We start from the raw sequence: 11583 nt of genomic DNA on the forward strand, positions 1-11583 counted from the left end.
TCTTTGGGCAAGGTCAGATGGGCAGCCTGGAGAACTGGCCCTGAGTATTTCAAGTCCAGCTTCTCTCTGGAATGTTTCCACAGGTAGTTCTGGAAGGATTTTGCCTCCTCCTTTTCTCCTCCTTTTCCACTCCTCCCTCAATTACCAACAAAACTGTTTGGCTTCTACCCCTTATATGTCTCCATTTCCTAGCCTGTAAATTATATGTGTTTGTACAGTACCTAGGAAGCCCTGGTGATGCAGTGGTTAGGCACTCGGCTGTGAACCAAGAGGTCAATTCAAACCCACCAGCCAGTCTACGGGAGAAAGGTGGCAGTCTGCTTCTGTAAGAGTTATAGCCTTGGAAACTCTATAGGTCAGTTTTACTCTGTCCTTTAGGATCACTATCCATTGGATCAACTCAACAATAATGTGTTTGGTTTTGGGGCACAGAACCTAGAGCACTCTGGGAATGTGCACTGCAATAGAAAGGGCCTCCTGTGGAGATCCCTTTAGTTGATTTATAAGCTTCCAACTTAGGCTGAAGACAGAGTTGAGTTCAGGGCTCTTCTACTTCCTCAAGGGACTACTTCTTTTCTAGGGTGTTATCAATAATGCAGTCTACAGAAGCACTTTAGAAAGGGTAAGAAAGAGAAAAGGGGGTTTTGAAGGGAGGTGGCAGAAAAAAGAAATTATCAGGAGGAAGGGAAGATGGGAGAGTTGAATAGGTAGAAAAAGGGTAAATTTGCTCTAAATGGATTATCTATCAGGTGGGAAGAGGTGTGTGTGTGTGTGTGTGTGTGTGTGTGTGTGTGTGTGTGGAGAGAGAGAGAGAGAGAGAGAGAATAGTTACCCCAGGTCAATGTCCTTGGCTTAGTGCCAGCACTTAGGCTAGAGAATGTGGCTGGGAGTTTTCAGGGACTAAGTTGGGGGTGGGATGAGGAAGGAGCCCTGATGTTTAGTGGCTAAGAGACAGGCTGCTGATCTTAAGGTTATCAGTTCAACTGCAAGCCCACCAGTCATTCAGTGAGAGAAAGATGGGGCAGTCTGCTTCCATAAAGATTATAGCCTTGGAAATCCTATGGGGAACTTCTAGTCAGAATCAACTGTACAGCAGTAGTTGGTGTTTTTTTTTTTTTTTTTTTTTTTAAGTTGGGGGATGGGAATGGGAAGACTTCTTGGTGGTCCAAAGCCTGCATGCCAACTGGTAGAGGATGAAGCTGCTAGCACGTAATTATCCAAGTGGGCAGTCTGAGGACAATACCCCATCTCATACTGTTTACTGCCACTGCCTCCCCGCAACATGCACAGACACACCATCCAGTCCATTTACATCCCCCCAGAGTCCGCAGCCTCCAATCACTCTCTGTGCCTGGACCCCTTCCCAGGGCACTGATACACAGTGAGCATATGTGTGTGTGTGTGTGGGGGGGGGACATCTGCCCCCACCCCCACTAGCCTGTGCCTGTGAATGGCCCAGCAGGGTTGCTGGCTTCAGAGTGCTGGTGCCAGGGAGCAGTGACCCAGCCAGCAGGGGCCAGAGGGCCAAACAGGAGGGGGGATCAGAGAGCAAAGAGCAAGCATCAGTGGAAAGCAAACAGCGGGAGCCTGCCCGTTAGGAGCCAAGGTTTGTTCAGTCAACCCCTGTAGCTACTGAGGTAATAAGCCAGGCCCCCTGCCCAAGGGTACTTTTCCCACAGGCTTCCAGAGGAGCACCCTATGGGAAGACACTTTGCAACACACCCCATCAAGTCTGGAAATCTGGAAGCAACTAGGTAGAAATGTCCACATCCCACTAATGATTAAACAAAGGGTAGAGAGAACAAGAGCTTTCTTGGTTCCTTTCATAAAACTAGCATAGCACCTGGTACAGAGCAAGCACTCCATAAATATTTGTTAAATGAATATACCTTGTTAACTCGTCAGTCCTCATAACTGCCCCCTCAGAGACCACTAGGCTTTAACCTTCTCTTCTCTAGATAAAAGAACACACATTGCTTTTTAACTCTCTCTGCTTCTCAGTCTTAGATTCTTTCACATCTCTCTCTTCCCATCACCTTCTTCTTTTCCTACCTTTCCTTCCTCCCTTCCCTGCTCCATTATTCATAGTACTCTCCTAGGGACCATATTTTGCTAGTTTTAAAGATAGTTTCATTATTATAAACATAATACATGCTCATGCAAAAATAACCAAGAGAGTATAAGATAAACAGCTGAAGTCCTCTTCCCACATTGAGTCCTTCTTCATCCTACAGACTCCCTTGCCTGTGTAGTCACTGTGAATCATTCAAGATTTTAAATAAGTATATCAGTGTGTGTGTATACATATATTCATTTAAAACACAAATATGGTCATATTATTTGTACAGTCCTGTAACTTGCTTTTTTAATATTTTTAGGGCATCCTTTCACATCAGTACATGTAGTTCCACTGCACAGATTTATCATACATTTTTAACCAGTCTACTGTTTCTTGACATATAGCTTGCTTCTAGGGTTTTTTGTTCATTTGATTTTTTTTTTCAAACAATACTATCAATAAACATCTTGTATATATTTGCACACATGTTTATCTGTAGGAAAAATTCTTAGGAGTGAAATTTTTGGGCCAAATAATAGTTATCAAGAACTAATGTTTACTGAGTGGTTATATTCAGTCATCCACTGAAGAGATGTTCACCAGGCACCTACTCTATGATAAGCAAGCTCTGGATGTGAGGGTACCAATAGTGAGAAAGATGTTGTTGTTATGTGCCGTCGAGTCAGACAGACTCATAGCGACCCCTCCTTGGGTTTCCGAGGCGGTATCACTATGGAAGTAGATTGCCCAACCTTCCTTCCGAGGAGTGGCTGGTGGGTTTGAACTGCCAGCCTTCTGATTAGCAGTCAAGTGCCTTAGGCACTATGCTACCAGAGCTCCTGTGAGAAAGATACAAGGAGCCTAATATGAGCATTTTGCTGGCATAATCTTTCATATAGTTCTCATAGACAGTTTGTAGAGTAGGTACTATTATCTCCATTTTTCGGGTGAGGAAATTGGGCCCAAGAAAGATTAAGTAAACTGCCTGAAGTCAGATAGCAAGGGGGTGGAAAGAGAGAGACAGAGAGAGACACGTGTAAATTTTTCATAGACATTGCCAAATTGCCCTCCAAAATGTTTCCATGATTCACAGTTCTACAACATTATATGATATCTCCTGTTTCTCCACCATTTCAAATATTACAAAACATTATTTTTATAAGTTGTTAAATGAAATGTGTATTTCATTGTTTTAACACTCATATATTAATTCTGAGTGAGGTTGAGCATATTTCATGTGTTTATTATTCATTTGCATATTTTCATATAATTTGTCCTCTTGTCCTTAGGGAAAATTTATTGTCTCTCATCAATATGTCACAATTTTCCCCCAGTTTGTCATTTAGATTTTGACTTTGAAATATTTTGCTAAACAGCTTTTCTTAATAAATAGAAATGTATCAATATAATCTTTTATACCTTTTGGGTTTGTGACATATCTAGAAAGGCCTTCCTCATATCAAGATTACAAAGATAGAATCCTTGCTTCACTCTAATAATTCTAGAGCTTAATATTTTATATGTAGATCTTCGGTGCATCTAGAATTTATTTTGGTATATGGAATAAGGTAAAGATACAGTTTTGCCCCAAAAGTGGTAACAGCTGTCCCTACCTTTCCTTCATTGATTTTTCTAGGCGATTTTTCTCACAAGCTAAATTTCTATATGGATTTTGTGCTCTTTCTGGAATCTCTGTTCTGTTAGTTGATCTGTTGATTCCCATGACAGTACTTAATTGCTTAATCACTATAGCTCTGTAATATATTTTACTATAGTAAATATAATATTTACTAGTTATTGGATAGTAAACGGGTGGTGGTGGTGCGGTTTGGAGCAGCTAGAGGGAGGAGGCAGATCAAGAAGCCAGCTGGGGGCGGCAGCAGTACAGTTCAAAGCAGCTGAGGAAGGAGACAGACCAGGAAGTGGGGCGAGGCCGGTTCAGAGCATCAGAGGGAGACCAGGAAGAGAGCAGAGCAATTTGGAACAACTAAGGGAGACAAACTTGTCTGTCAGTTTGTCACCCGGTGTTTCAAATGCCAGCAGGGTCATCCATTGTGAACAGGTTTTAGTGGAGATTCCAGACTAAGACAGACTCGGAAGAAGGAAGGAGCCATCCAGTTCTCAAATAATTGGCCAGTGAAAACCTTATGAATAACAGTGAAACAATGTCTGATATATTACTGGAAAATTTTATGAACAGCCCTATAACATTGTCCAATATAGTGCCAGAAGATGAGCCCTGCAGGTTAGAAGGCTGCCTCCTCAGAATAAAGCTGACCTTAATGAAGTGGATAGAGTAAAGCATTTGGGACCTCCATTTGCTGATGTGGCATGACTCAAAATGAGAAAGAATAGCTGCAAACATCCATTAATAATCAGAACACGGAATGTACAAAGTATGGATCTAGAAAAATTAGAAGTTGTCAAAATGAAATAGAACATATAAAGATTGATAACCTAGGCATCAGTGAGCTGAAATGGACTGGTTTTGGCCATTTTGAATCAGACAGCTGATCTACTATGCTGGGAATGACAAATTAAAGAGGAATGGTGTGGCATTCATCTTTAGAAAGAATGTTTCAAGGTCTATCCTGAAGTACAATGTTGTCAGTGATAGGATAATATCCATACACCTACAAGGAAGACCAGTTAATACGACTATTCTTCAAATTTATGCACCACCCACCAAAGCCAAAGATGAGGAAATTGAAGGTTTTTACCAACTTCTGCAGTCTGAAATTGACCCAACATGCCAACAAGATGTATTGATTATCACTGGTGATTAGAATGCAAAAGTTGGTTACAAAGAAGAATTACCAGTAGTTGGAAAATAGGGCCTTGGTGATAGAAATAATGCTGGAGATCATATGATAGAATTTTGCAAGACCAATGACTTACTCATTGCAGATACCTTTTTTCAACAACACAAACTGGCTATTCACGGACTTCACCAGACAGAGTACATAGGAATCAGATTGACTACATCTGTGGTAAGAGATGATAGAGAAGCTCAATATCTTCAGCCAAAACAAGACCAGGAACTGATTGTGGAATAGGCCATCAACTGTGCATAGCAAGTTCAAGTTGAAGCTGAAGACAATTAAAATAAGTCTATGAGAGCCAAAATATGACTTTGATTATATTCCTCCTGAATATAGAGACTATCTAAAGAGAAGTTTTGATGCATTGAACACTAATGACCAAAAACCAGAAGAACTGTGGGATGACATCAAGAACATCATTCACAAAGAAAGGAAGAGGTCATTAAAAAGACAAGAAAGGAAGAAAAGACCAAAATGGACATCAGAAGAGACTCTGAAACTTGCCCTTGAGATAAAGGAAATGGAAGAAAAGACAAGATAAAAGAGCTGAACTGAAGATTTCAAAGAGAAGCTTGAGAAGACAAAGTCAATTATTACAATAAAATGTGCAAAGATGTGGAGTTAGAAAACCAAAAGGGAAGAACACACTTGGCATTTTTCATGCAGAAAGAACTGAAGAAAAAAATTAAGCCTTGAGTTGCAATATTGACAGATTCTGTAGACAGTATATTGAATGATGCAGGAAACATCAAAAGAAGATGGAAGGAATACACAAAGTCACTGTACCAAAAAGAATTGGTTGATGTTCATCCATTTCAGGAGGGGCATATGATTAAGAACCAATGGTATTGAAGGAAGAAGTCAAAGGTACACTGAAGGCGTTGGTGAAAAACAAGGCTCTAGGAATTGACAGAATACCCATTGAGATGTATCAACAAATGGATGCTGCACTTGGCTATGCCAGGAGATTTGGAAGACTGCTACCTGGCCAAATGACTGGAAGAGATCCATATTCGTATCCATTCCAAAGAAAGGTGATCCCACAGAATGTGGAAATTATTGAACAATATCATTAATATCACACACAAGTAAAATCTTACTGAAGACAATTCAAAAATGGTTGCAGCAGTATATTGACAGAGAACTTCCAGAAATGCAAGCTGGATTCAGAAGAGGACGTGGAACAAGGGATATCATTGCTGATATAAGATGGATCCTGGCTGAAAGCAAAGAATACCAGAAAGATGTTTATTTATGTTTTATTGACTATGCAAAAGCATTCACTAATGTAGCTCATAAAAAATTATGGATAACATTGAGGATATTGGGAATTCAAGAACAGTTAATTGTGCTCATGAGGAACCTGTACATAGATCAGGAGGCTGTCATTTGAACAGAACATGGGGATACTGAATGGTTTAAAATCAGGAAGGGAGTGCATCAAGGTTCTATCCTTTCACCATACTTGTTCAATCTGTATGCTGAGGAAATAATCCAAGAAGCTAGGCTATATGAAGAACGTGGCATCAGGATTGGAGGAAGACACATTAACAACCTACAATATGCAGATGACAAAACTTTGCTTGCTGAAAGTGAGGATGACTTGAGGCACTTACTAGAAGATTGAAGGCTACAGTCTGCAGTATAGATTACACTTCAATATAAAGAATACAAAAATCCTCACAATTAGACCAATAAGCAGCATCATGATAAATGGAGAAAAGATTGAAATTGTCAAAGACTTCATATTACTTGGTTCTGCAATCAACACCAATGGAAGCAGCAGTCAAGATATCAGACAACATATTGCATTGGGCAAATCTGCTGCAAAGGACCTCTTTCAAGTGCTGAAGGGCAAAGATGTCTCCTTGAAGACTAAGGTGCACCTAACCTAGGCCATGGTATTCTCAATCACTTCATATGCATGTGAGAACTGGACAATGAATAAGGAAGACCAAAGAGGAGTTGATGCTTTTGAGTCATGGTGTTGGTGAAGAATACTGAGAGTACTGTAGACTGCTAAAAGAACTAACAAATCTCTCCTGAAGGAATTGCAGCTGGAATGCTCCTTGGAAGCGAGAATGGCCAGGCTTCATTTTATCTACTCAGGTCATATTATCAGAAGGGATCATTCCCTGGAGAAGGAGATTATGCTTGGTAAAGTGGAGGGTCAACAAAAAAGGGAAAAGTCCTCAATGAGTTGGATTGACACAGTGGCTGTAACAATGGTCTCAGGTACAGCAAGGATAGTGAGGCTGGCACAGGACTGGGCAATGTTTCATTTTACACATAGGGTCGCTAAGAGTCAGAGGCAACTTGACGACACCTAACAACAGCAACAATAAACTAATTTATCTTCATTACTCTTAATGTTTAGATATTTACTGGAATATTTCCTTCCCCTGCTAGGGTAACCTTCTATTATCATGCTATTATATTTCAGGGAAAATCTTATGCTATTTGTATTGAGTTACATTGAGTTTACAGGTTAATTTAAAAGATTTCTCATCTTTACAATCATGACTCTTTCCTCCAAGAACAAGGCATTCATTTGTTAACTAAATAAATATTTATTGAACATCTACTCTATACCACGTACTCTTTTAGGTGCTAAAGATACATCAGTTATGAAAATAGACATAAACTCCTCCCCTTATGGAGCTTATATTCTAATGAGAGTGACGGACAATACACAAGATAAATAAATCAAATATATAGTAAGTTAAATAGTGATAATATTATCTAGTAGTTCTAGGAGAAGCTAACATTTCAGATGGGGTTCCCAGATAAGGCCTTCTTGAGAAAATGACATTTGAGTAAAGACTTCACAGAAGGAAGAGAAGGAGTCATGAGTCATCTTGAGGAAGAGTTACTCCAGGCAGAGAAAACAACAAATGTGATTGATTACATTTAAAAAATCCTGATCCCACTTCTTATTCAGCTGTCTTCCCATCAATCTCCTTTCCATAATAGCAAAACAATAATTCCTCTCCTTCCATTGTTCCTGAGTTCACGTTAATCAGATTTTGCCATTGATTTCTTGAGTGATGTTTGATTTCCTGACTGCTGTTTCCATGGGTGTTAATTGTGAATCCAAGTAAAAGGAAATCCTTGACAATTTCAATATTTTTTGTTTTTATCATGATGTCGCTTATTGGTCCAGTTATGAGGATTTTTGTTTTCTTTATGTTACGGTATAATCCATACTGAAGGCTGTAGTTTTTGATCTTCAATAGTAAGTGTTTCAAGTCCTCTTCCTTTTCAGCAAGCAAAGTTATACTATCTGCATATCATAGGTTGTTAATGAGTCTTCCTCTAATCCTGATGCCATGTTCTTTTTTCACATAATTCACCTTCTCAGATTTTTTTGCTCAGCATACAGATTAAGTATAATGAAAGCATACAACCCTTACATATACCTTTCCTGAATTTAAACCATGCAATATCTCCTTGTTCTGTTTGAACTACTGCCTCTTGGTCTATGTACAAATTCCACATGACCATGACCATGACCATGAGTAAGTGCTCTGGGATTACCATTCTTCACAGTGTTATCCATAATTTGTTATGATCCACACAGTCAAATGCCTTTGCATACTCAATAAAACACAGGTAAATATTTTTCTAGTATTCTCTGCTTTCAGCCAAGATACATCTGACATCAACAATGATATTCCTTGTTCCATGTCCTGTTCTGAATCTGGCTTGAATTTCTAGCAGCTCCCTGCTGATATACTGCTGCAACCATTTTTTAATTATCTTCAGGAAAAGTTTACTTGCATGTAATATTGATATTGTTTAATGATGTCTGCATTCTGTTGGATCATTTTTCTTTGGAATGGGCAGAAATATGCATTTCTTCCAGTTGGTTGGCCAGGTAGGTATCTCCCAATTTATTTGGGATAGATGAATGAGCTTTCCAGCATTGCATCTGTTTGTTGAAACATCTCAGTTGGCTTTCTCTCAATTCCTGGAGCCTTACTTCATGACAATTCCTTCAGTGCAGCTTGGACTTCTTCTTTTACTACCATCTGTTCTGGATAACATGCTACCTCCTGTAATGATTGAATGTCAGCCTGTGGTGGTTATGTTATTGTGTCAACTTGACTGGGCCTGGCTGAGTGGCTGGGCAGCTGGTGATAGTATTCCCCATGATGAGACTGACAATCAATTCCATGGTGGTATCTACCACAAGCAGCTGAGTAGCTGCCTTTGGAATGTGGTCTGCTTCCTGTATATAAGGAGAAGTCTTGGGAATGGTCTCTAGCCTTTGGCATGCTTGGACCCTGCATGTAGCTGTGTCATTATTCAGCAGCCTGCCATGCTCTGCTGACCTTGAGACTTACAATGGACTTAAGTTAGTGGCCTGCCGTGTGTGGTTTGGTAACATTGGGACCGTGCCTTTCTACTTGTCAAACTTGAGGCTTCTCAGCCTCAGCAGTCAGCAGCTGTCTGAGTGAAGAAACGCCTCTAGCTCCGTGAGCCAGGACCCCAAGGTTGAGGGGCTTATACCCAGCCCCTAGAGCTTGGCACTTTGAACTTGGACTTAAAGCCTCCAAATTGTAAGAATAAACTCCTGTTTGTTAAAGCCATCCCATTTGTGATATATTCTTGTCAGAGCAGCACTAGGTCATCAGGACACAGCCAAAGTGACTCTGTGTATTCCTTCCATCTTCTTTATTTGCTTCCTGGATCGTTCTATATTTTGCCCATAGAATCTTTCAATATTACCACTTGATGCTTGACTGCCTGGAAACCATACCATCTTCTCATAGTCATTTACTCTTTTGCTCTTCTACATGACTATGCCATATGTTCTCCTTCCCCTTCAAACTGCCAACCTCTATTCCTTTGTCCTTAGCTGATAACTTTGCTTCCTACCTCACAGAAAATAGAAAAACGATCAGAAGAGAAATCCCATGGGCTCCCACTACATATTGTACTACTTACTTGTATCTGTGTCCATATATTCTACCTTCTGTCCTGATATTGTAGATGAAAACTCTCTGTTGTAATTAAGTGAATTCTTTCATTTATCCGCTGTATACTCCATCAGTCTCTCCTATTCAAGGACATTGCTCTAGCAATTCTCCCCTCTCCTCTCTGTATTATCAATTTCAGTTTCACCAACACATGAGCATGTTGCTTTTTCACCAATTACATAGTCTGGACACTGTCTGCCTTCCCAGGATCTTCTCCAATTACCTCTCCTTCTACTCTCCCATCCCCTCTGGCCATCTATATATCCCACTACCAAACTACTTTTTTTATTAACATGTGGTACGCTTTCAGGAGCTCTGGTAGCGTAGTGTCTGAGGCATTTGACTGCTAACCAGAAGGTGGTTCAAACCCACTAGCTGCTCCTCAGAAGGAAGGTTGGGCAATCTACTTTCCGTAGTGATACCACCTTGGAAACCCAAAGACGGGTGGCTATGAATCAGGGCCAACTAGACACACATAACAACAACAACTGTAAAATGTAACATACAAAGTTTGAATTATTTGCTTACACATCTATCTTCCCCATTAGCTCCAAGTTCCCTTTGGAAAGCAGGGACAATAGCATTTTCATCTTTGTATCCCTGATGTGGGGCATATAGTAGGTGCTCATGAATCATAATAAACTCAAACCAAACTCACTGTCATAAAGTCGATTCCAACTCATAGTGATGCCCATTGGGTTTTTAAGGCTGTAAATCTTTATGGAAGCAGACTGCTTCATCTTTCTTGCACACAGAGTGGCTGGTGGGTTTGAGTAATGGACCTTTTGGTTAGCAGCCAAATGCCTTAACAACTACACCACCAGAGCTCCTTATGATGGGTAACATTTATGGTGTACTTATTATCATCAGGGCTGTTTTAAGTGCTTTACAAATACTCACTGATTCAATTTTCCCTGTGATTAGGTATCACTATGAGTTGAATTGTGTCCCCGAAAAAAGATATATTGAAATCCTAAACTCTGGTATCTGTGAATATGACCTTATTTGGAAATAGAATCTTTGCAGATGTAATTAGTTAACATGAGGTCATACTGGTATAGAGTAGGACCTAATCCAATATACAGGTGTCCTTATAAGAAGAGAAGAGACACAGAAGGAAGACAGCCATGTGAAGACAGAGGTAGGGTCTGCATTATGTTGCCAGATGCCAAGGAAAGACTAGGATTATGAGAACCTGGAACAGACAAGGAAGGATTTCTCCTAGACCTTTCAAAGAGACCATGGCCATGCCAACATCTTGATTTCCAACTTTTAATCTCCAGAACTATGAGAGAATAAATTTCTATTGTTTTAAGCTACCCACTTTGTGGTTATTTGTTAGGCACCACTAGGAAACTAATAAAAGTACTATTGTTGACCTTCTTTTACAGTTGGGAAGATTTAGGCACAGAGTAACTTGTCTCAAAGTTACTTTCCAGTAAATGAAGGATCCAGGATTGAAACTGAAGTAGTCTGACTCCACCCCTGCATGGTTAACCAATAAGGTATACCACATCTTTGTGAAAGAAATGCATGTAAAAACCTCTGTGGGTGCTGGAGCATGCTATACTATGTATAGTAACAATGATTTTTTCTACTATCACATTGCTGAGTGTGATCCACTAAGGCCTCCAGATCTTTTTCTGCCATTCGTTTTTGGTTCCTGATTCCCTTAATCCCGTGTACTTATCCTTACTAAACTTGCTGCTTTTTGTATCTA

This window comes from Orycteropus afer, unplaced genomic scaffold, assembly GCF_000298275.1.
Source record: "Orycteropus afer afer isolate SDZICR_OR568_19922 unplaced genomic scaffold, OryAfe1.0 scaffold00325, whole genome shotgun sequence".
Lineage (NCBI taxonomy): Eukaryota > Metazoa > Chordata > Mammalia > Tubulidentata > Orycteropodidae > Orycteropus > Orycteropus afer.